At 35.3% G+C, this 9,447-nt stretch overlaps 2 long non-coding RNA genes across 2 annotated transcripts; both read right to left on the bottom strand.

The window, feature by feature from the left end:
- Nucleotides 1–1,395: 1,395 nt before the first annotated feature.
- Nucleotides 1,396–2,493, bottom strand: LOC127151425 (uncharacterized). The gene is made up of 2 exons (XR_007824360.1): nt 2,268–2,493; nt 1,396–1,641 (listed from the first exon to the last, which is right to left on the bottom strand). It is a non-coding gene; the product is annotated as an uncharacterized LOC127151425 (long non-coding RNA).
- A 2,453-nt stretch (nt 2,494–4,946) lies between these two features.
- LOC127151423 (uncharacterized) lies at nt 4,947–6,127 on the bottom strand. Its single transcript, XR_007824359.1, has 2 exons — nt 5,898–6,127; nt 4,947–5,272 (listed from the first exon to the last, which is right to left on the bottom strand). It is a non-coding gene; the product is annotated as an uncharacterized LOC127151423 (long non-coding RNA).
- Between the last annotated feature and the right edge of the window lie 3,320 nt (nt 6,128–9,447).

Here is a 9,447-nt window from a genome sequence, read left to right as displayed (position 1 = left end):
GAATATTGGAATAAGATATGGCCCTACTTTTCTCCCTTGAAGGTAGTAAGGAGTTGACGCTTAAGTTCTCGGGTCCCGCGGCAGGCTTGTTTGGAGATAGCTTTCCTTTCCTTGGGTAAGTCAACGGGTGTCGTTTCGGACCTTTTAAAACGACTTCTACTAGAGTCATCAACTAAAACCTTTGTGTTTTCATTTAGGTTGATCCGTTGAGCGTGGATTCGATCGAGGGGCATAACCGAGTTTCAGGTAAGGGTTTTCCTACTACTGGACCTCGGATCGAGGCTGAAAACGTGGAAATCCACAGGGGATTACACGTTAGTGACTGTACTGAATAAATGTATGTGTGTTGACTGTTAAGCACTGTTATTATATTTTGTCTGATGTAAAGGTACTGTGACTGCTAATTGTAGATTGGGATTTTATGTGATGGACCTTGAAGTCACGGTTCAGTATGTAGTAATCATTGGTCTGGATGTTGATCATGGAGTTTGGACGGGGAAGGACAGTGAGTCCGGTTTTGGTTGGTTAGTTGATTGGGTCTAGGGTCTTCCCTAATGGTGTGCGAATTGGTGATGCGTTTAGCAACTGAGGGTGTAGTTGTTTAAACCTATACTATCTGACTGACAAAGCCTATGGCGGAATTGCAATATGAATGTCGTTGGGGTGTGACTGTTGTAGACGTTTTAGTATGGACTGAGGGGTAACGGTTAGCTTCATCTATGGGGTAGTGTGGCTTACGGATATGTGCATCCTTCGGGAGCACTAGACTGATGTGTGCATCCTTCGGGAGCACTAGACTTATCTGTGCATCCTTCGAGAGCACTAGACTGATGCGTGCACCCTTCGGGAGCACTAGACTGATATGTGCATCCTTCGGGAGCACTAGACTGATGTGTGCATCCTTCGGGAGCACTAGACTGATATGTGCGTTCTACGGAACCACTAGACTGTTATGTAGGGTACCCCCGAATAGGAAGTTAACTGTTGTCCCCTAACGGGCCCAGTAGTGGGTCCCTTACTTGGTATGTTTATACTCACCATTTTCTCTTCTTTAACTTTTCAGGTAAGGGCACAGCGAGGGGCAGACCGACGAGAGGCAGGAAGGACGCGTGAAGGCCATATGGACGCGTCTGGTTTTCTTATCGCTTCCGCTATGTATTTTGTCAGAATATTTGACTTGTGATTTTGAACTGATGACTTGAGTTTTTATTTGAGACTTTTTATGATTGATTTAAAATAGGGCCCGAAACTGTCTTTTTGTAATGTTTCTAATGCTTTTAATGAATCGTAACTGGTCCATTTTAAATTTTATGTTGAATGGTCGAGTTTTGGTATTTGGTAGTGACCTCAGCTTAGTCCGGAAAGTTGGGTCGTTACAACGAACGTATTACGACATGCAAAAACTTGAAACTTTATTTATATCAAAACAAAACATATGCTTAAATATGAAATAATAATCTTTTTAAACCAATGGTTTTAATTTTCATCACTTGATTTTTGTTTATTCATATATAGTATATCTTGGAAAGCCAATTCCTGTTCCCTTCTCCTCTCAGTATACTTCATCTTCTTTTCTTTAGCATCAGTTCTTCTTACACGTTTGATCACACCCATTCACACAACTTTCTACTTTGTCCACATCTGTCAGGTTTAGAAAGAAAAAGAAACAATTAAAGAAAACATAATAGTCCATCAAAACTAGAGAAAGTTATTAAAGAAACGGACCAAATTTTAGTATGAATACTACTACAAATCTCTCGTTGATTGTGAGTTCGAGATACAAATTTTGTATATGAATACTACTCTAATTGAATGTTAGTCATGACAAGGATCATCTCTAATGACATTTCATGCTCAATAGCAAACATTGTCTTCCCCTATGAATTATTTTCATTACAACATGTTTGCCAGCAGTACTACTGCTTAAAATTTAAAAGAAATATCAAAAAACACATTAACCTAAAACTCTTTTTTTTTTTTTTGGGAACAAAAGAGAAGATGATGTGAATTAGCTGTAGGTGGACCAGAATATCACAACTAGAATGTGACATTCATAGATAAGTATAATCAAAAGAGCCATGTGAAAGGAACAATATTATAGAAGCCGGAAGAAGAAAAGAACCAAACAAGAGGTTACTTATATGTAATAGCATTTAGATTGAGACGTCAAAAGTCCAAAAACTTAAACGATTTAAATATATATTAGCTTCATCCAAAAATGTACAAGAATAAAATAGGTAATACAAGAGTACTAGAAATTAGCTCACTCAGGTTTTCTGGGGTGGAAACATTGCTGCAAAGAGAAAAGACACAACCAAGTTTACAAAATTTATGAAGATCAACCGCATGGTTGGTATCCGTAGGGGAATCATTAAATGTAGATGTGGATTCTGCACCAAGTATGCTAAGAATAATCAAAAAAATTACAACTGATTTCATTTTTTTCTTAATTTCAATTTTCTTGTGGTTCAAAATTATGTATCGTTGAGCACTTGGTTCTATAGAAAATAAGATTGAAAAACCCTCTATATATATATAGAAAAAAAAACTCTTGGTTTAAACAACGACCCTACAAATCGGATTGAGGAAGAAACGGTATTCATGACGATACTATCGGAAAACGAACGTATTACGATGACACGCTGCCACGCTTCCCTTCACCTCAAGTTTTTGGACAAATGTAATTTCCGCTTGTGGCTAAATCCACCTTACACGTTAAAACCCTACAAATGTGGACGATCCATTTGTAGTTTACCAATTTGCTATTTTGAAAATTTACTTCAACATGCCCTTATATTATGTTTGACACTCCCAACGGATTTTTTAGTTCTAAATATAACAAATAGACACACACATATATATAGTGCTACATCAATGATAGACCTAGACCATATCAATTAATAAGATCATAGTATCATTTGTTACATTTATAATTATTTTTCTTCAAAATATTACAACACGCTTAAGTTATTAAACCTAGAAGTGATCTCTATTCCAATTGTTTATTTATTTATTTTTCAGGATCATAACATATTTCTTCACCTAATTAGCTGAGTTATCAATCGACATAAAGAATTTTATTAGTATAAAACATATAGGTCAACTGACATGTGATATGTGTTAGCGATCATGAGGCTTACGATTTGAATCACTATATCCGCATCATATTTCTCTCCAATTACTAATTTAATATTAAATCAATTAGTATAAAAATAGAAAGTTGATGTCACAATTAGTATAAAAAGATATTATATTCGGACAAGGACTCGTGAACTCAAATAGACTACATAGTTTGGAGTAAGTTGAGAATCACCCACATTGAAAAGATAAAGAAAGATGTCACAACTTTTGTTGAAGAAATCGACGACGAACTATAGAATTACCAAAAACGTATGGAGAAATCGACACATTTGACATACGTAGTTTACGAACGAAGTGTTAGCTACATTTACGAGATAGAGAGAAAATCTATTATTAGAGAGAATGTTTTCTTAATACAAACGGTGCAAATGTTCTTTGTTGTTTGTAGCACCACATGACAAATTAAATTCAAGGCATTTCAACCATTTTTATTAGTTACAATTACCTTTCTTTCATTATTCAATTGATGTACGAAATGAAAAGTCAGTTCTTGTACTTATGATCTAATATTATGATTAAGTTAGAAATCAAGTACTTAAGCCTTTCAACGTTTGATTTTTGTAATACATTTTTCATTTTACTATAATTAATAATATTCACTCTTTTATATGAAATATGTTGGGTCATAAACAATAAAACAAATATTTTAGTACTTTAATAATTTATTGTTTTTGCACTTCATTTTTCCATCCATTTTAATATTTCATTTTAGAAAGAGTATCTCATAGCTTTTTTAAAGAAAACAATTTAAAAATTCAGAGTTAAAATAATTGGAACAAGGAATAAAGTTATTTAAAAAAAAAAACTAAGAATCAAAAGCCATGCATAATCCTTCGTGAGTATTATTACTATTATTATTATTATTATTATTTCCTTTTCTCTTTGGGTGAAGGACACCCTAAAACCTATAATTACTTGAAGGATATGTTTTTCTTTGAAATATGTGAAGATTTGAATGGATACAGATGATTTAAAAATATATGGTTTTTCCTTATCAATAAAAAAACATAAAAAATTATAGCTCCCTTAATTCTTTCCTCTTCATTTTTTTCTCATTTATATACAATTACTCACACGCTACAGTATTCTATTAAGTAATCTTGTTGAAACACGTTGCATTCAAGAGATGCTAAATAACTTTTTTTGTTTAGGAAGACAAATCGTTCATGACCCATCGAGACCAAAGAAGAAACATAAAGTTATCTTATCGAAATAACCTGTGAATTTTTTTTTTGATTAAAATGAATTATTTCTATCGTTCCCTTATTTTCTAATCATTCAAATTAATTATTTTCACACTTTCCCGGTTCATCTATAATATCTTCTAAAAAAAAATGAAATTAAAATAGTTCATTTTTGTTAACAATAAATGGAGGGGGAATTGAAACTCAACTTTTTAAATTGAAAATAGAAATAAAACAAACTTTAGAGGTGTCATTTTGATTGTTATATAGCTGTGTAGGTTTCGAGAACTTTTTAGGATTATTTTTTAAGAGAAATTAGTGAGCTAGGAGTAATGAGAGGGTGTTATGGGGTGTCCACCTAGTGAAAATGCTCGATGCATCCAACTGACCCATCCTATCTTTTAAAACCAAAACACTTATTTCAAATTAAGATTAATTTTTAGTTTAACAATTATAAGGTGGACCGAGATTAGATCGTCAACCTTCAAACGGATAATTGGTGCCTTAGAAATATTTTCAAATCAACGAAATAAAATTTGTTTGTGAGATTATTAACCTTTATTCACCAATTCAACCACAAACACACACACACACACACAATCTATAGTAAAGCAAAAATTCTGGCAAAACACACTTAATTCTCGTATAGCATTAAAAGAGAGAAAGGGCTCCTTTTTACCCATTGCTCATAATTAACGACATGCAAAAACTTGAAACTTTATTTATATCAAAACAAAACATATGCTTAAATATGAAATAATAATCTTTTTAAACCAATGGTTTTAATTTTCATCACTTGATTTTTGTTTATTCATATATAGTATATCTTGGAAAGCCAATCCGCGTTCCCTTCTCCTCTCAGTATACTTCATCTTCTTTTCTTTAGCATCAGTTCTTCTTACACGTTTGATCACACCCATTCACACAACTTTCTACTTTGTCCACATCTGTCAGGTTTAGAAAGAAAAAGAAACAATTAAAGAAAACATAATAGTCCATCAAAACTAGAGAAAGTTATTAAAGAAACGGACCAAATTTTAGTATGAATACTACTACAAATCTCTCGTTGATTGTGAGTTCGAGATACAAATTTTGTATATGAATACTACTCTAATTGAATGTTAGTCATGACAAGGATCATCTCTAATGACATTTCATGCTCAATAGCAAACATTGTCTTCCTCTATGAATTATTTTCATTACAACATGTTTGCCAGCAGTACTACTGCTTAAAATTTAAAAGAAATATCAAAAAACACATTAACCTAAAACTCTTTTTTTTTTTTTTGGAACAAAAGAGAAGATGATGCGAATTAGCTGTAGGTGGACCAGAATATCACAACTAGAATGTGACATTCATAGATATGTATAATCAAAAGAGCCATGTGAAAGGAACAATATTATAGAAGCCGGAAGAAGAAAAGAACCAAACAAGAGGTTACTTATATGTAATAGCATTTAGATTGAGACGTCAAAAGTCCAAAAACTTAAACGATTAAAATATATATTAGCTTCATCCAAAAATGTACAAGAATAAAATAGGTAGTACAAGAGTACTAGAAATTAGCTCACTCAGGTTTTCTGGGGTGGAAACATTGCTGCAAAGAGAAAAGGCACAACCAAGTTTACAAAATTTATGAAGATCAACCGCATGGTTGGTATCCGTAGGGGAATCCTTAAATGTAGATGTGGATTCTGCACCAAGTATGCTAAGAATAATCAAAAAAATTACAACTGATTTCATTTTTTTCTTAATTTCAATTTTCTTGTGGTTCAAAATTATGTATCGTTGAGCACTTGGTTCTATAGAAAATAAGATTGAAAAACCCTCTATATATATATAGAAAAAAAAACTCTTGGTTTAAACAACGACCCTACAAATCGGATTGAGGAAGAAACGGTATTCATGACGATACTATCGGAAAACGAACGTATTACGATGACACGCTGCCACGCTTCCCTTCACCTCAAGTTTTTGGACAAATGTAATTTCCGCTTGTGGCTAAATCCACCTTACACGTTAAAACCCTACAAATGTCGACGATCCATTTGTAGTTTACCAATTTGCTATTTTGAAAATTTACTTCAACATGCCCTTAAATTATGTTTGACACTCCCAACGGATTCTTTAGTTCTAAATATAACAAATAGACACACACACATATATAGTGCTACATCAATGATAGACCTAGACCATATCAATTAATAAGATCATAGTATCATTTGTTACATTTATAATTATTTTTCTTCAAAATATTACAACACGCTTAAGTTATTAAACCTAGAAGTGATCTCTATACCAATTGTTTATTTATTTATTTTTCAGGATCATAACATATTTCTTCACCTAATTAGCTGAGTTATCAATCGACATAAAGAATTTTATTAGTATAAAACATATAGGTCAACTGACATGTGATATGTGTTAGCGATCATGAGGCTTACGATTTGAATCACTACATCTGCATCATATTTCTCTCCAATTACTAATTTAATATTAAATCAATTAGTATAAAAATAGAAAGTTGATGTCACAATTAGTATTGTAACGCCCCGAATTTTCGAGGTAAACTTTTACCGTTTTATGTAATTTTTCGGGAATTTTAAATTTGGATTTATTTCTGGAATTCTGAAATTTATATTTTTAAATTTATATAATAATAATATAATAGTAATTATATCATTATTTTTATTAGTATTTATTTTTATCCTTATATAAAATTTAATATTAATATTTTCTATTATTATTATTATTATTAGTATTATTGTTATTAATAAAAATTTTTAACGTTAATATATATATGTATATAATAATAATACTTTATAGATTTGTTTATTATTAATTATGATAATTAAAAAATTGATATATATATATATATATATATATATATATAATAATAATATCCTATTTATTTTATTATTAAAAGTTATATATATATATATATATATATATATATAATAATAATAATAATAATTTATTTTTATAAAACGGAACCCTAACCCGCGCACGACACAGACCCCCCCTTCTTTTTCGTTTCCGCTCTCTTCTTCTCCACCGCGCCGCGAGCCCCATCCGTTTTCTCTTCTTCCTCCATCCTCCACCGACGCCGCCATCCACCGCCTCCATCTCTTTCTTCTTCGTTTCTGCATCACCGCCGGCTCCTTCGTCTCCAGCTTGGTTGTTCTTCAGCCGACGCGATCTCAGCCCTTCTTCTCCTTCTTCTCCGGTCAACCCGAGCCCACAGTCGCAGTCGTGAAGCTTACCGGATCTCCGTTTCGCAGCCAGCCAACGCCACCGCCGCCTGTCCATTTGTTTCCACCGCCGAACGCCTCCTCCGTTGGCCGTCCGCCGCATTGAAGCGAGTTGCACCGTTCGCCAAGCGGCCGGCGGCGAGCCTTCAACGATCGTGGAGCTCGAGTATTGCAGGCACCGCGCGAAGCCAAGCCGAGTCGTGAATCTCAGCCGAGCCGCGAGCCGTACCCGAGCCGAGCCGAAAACTGAGCCGAGCCGAGCCGAGCCGAGAACCAATCCGAGCCGAGCCGAGCCGAGCCGAGAACCAAGCCGAGTTAAGCCGAGCCGAGCCGAGCCGAGCTGAGCCGAGTCCAAGCCGAGCCGAGCCGAGCCACCTAAGCCTTCCTTCCTCCACTTCGGTTCACGGTGAGTCTTCGGTAAGGTTTTGTTTGATGAATTCCCTAATGTTGCCATATCCGATTCGAGTTGATTATTGGAATAAGTTTTGATCCTATCTTTCACCCCTTAAAGGTAGTAAGGAGTTGACGTTTAAGCCCTCGGGTTCTGCGGCAGGCTTGGTTGGAGATAGCTTCCTTTCCTTGGGTAAGTCAACGGGTGTCGTTTCGGACCTTTTAAAACAACTTCTACTAGAGTCATCAACTAAAACCTTTGTGTTTTCGTTTAGGTTGATCCGTTGAGCGTGGATTCAATCGAGGGGCATAACCGAGTATCAGGTAAGGGTTTTCTTACTACTGGACCCCGAATCCAGGCTGAAAACGTAGTAATCCACAAGGGATTACACGTTAGTGACTGTACTGAATAACTGTATGCGTGTTGACTGTTAAGCACTGTTATTATATTTTGTCTGATGTAAAGATACTGTGACTGCTAATTGTAGATTGAGATTTTATGTTGATGGACCTTGAAGTTACGGTTCAGTATGTAGTAAAGCATTGGTCTGGATGTTGATCATGGAGTTTGGACGGGGAAGGACAGTGAGTCCGGTTTTGGTTGGTTAGTTGATTGGGTCTAGGGTTTTCCCTAATGGTGTGCGAATTGGTGATGCGTATAGCAACTGAGGGCGTAGTTGTTTAAACCTATACTATCTGACTGACAAAGCCTATGGCGGAACTGTAATATGAATGCCGTTGGGGTATGACTGATGTAGACGGTTTAGTATGGACTGAGGGGTAACGGTTAGCTTCATCTATGGGGTAGTGTGCCTCACGGATAGGTGCATCCTTCGGGAGCACTAGACTGATAGGTGCATCCTTCGAGAGCACTAGACAGACGTGTGCATCCTTCGGGATCACGAGACTGATATGTGCGTTCTACGGAACCACTAGACTGTTATCTAGGGTACCCCTGAATAGGAAGTTAACAGTTGTTCCCTAACGGGCCCAGTAGTGGGTCCCTTACTGGGTATGTTTATACTCACCCTTTTCTCTTCTTTAACTTTTCAGGTAAGGGCACAGCGAGGGGCAGACCGACGAGAGGCAAGAAGGACGCGTGAAGGCCATATGGACGCGTCTGGTTTTCTTATCGCTTTCGCTATGTATTTTGTCAGAATATTTTGACTTGTGATTTTGAACTGGTGACTTGAGTTTTTATTTGTGACTTTTTGATTGATTTAAAATAGGGCCCGAAACTGTCTTTTTGTAAGGTTTCTAATGCTTTAATGAATCGTAACTGGTCCGTTTTAAATTTTATGTTGAATGGTCGAGTTTTGGTATTTGGTGGTGACCTCAGCTTAGTCCGGAAAGTTGGGTCGTTACAAGTATAAAAAGATATTATATTCGAACAAGGACTCGTGAACTCAAATAGATTACATAGTTTGGAGTAAGTTGAGAATCACCCACATTGAAAAGATAAAGAGAGATGTCACAACTT

The sequence above is a fragment of the Cucumis melo genome, chromosome 1, assembly GCF_025177605.1.
Source record: "Cucumis melo cultivar AY chromosome 1, USDA_Cmelo_AY_1.0, whole genome shotgun sequence".
Taxonomy (NCBI): domain Eukaryota; kingdom Viridiplantae; phylum Streptophyta; class Magnoliopsida; order Cucurbitales; family Cucurbitaceae; genus Cucumis; species Cucumis melo.
Note: the sequence above shows the minus strand (reverse complement) of the source record. Positions and strands in the feature narration are given on the sequence as shown.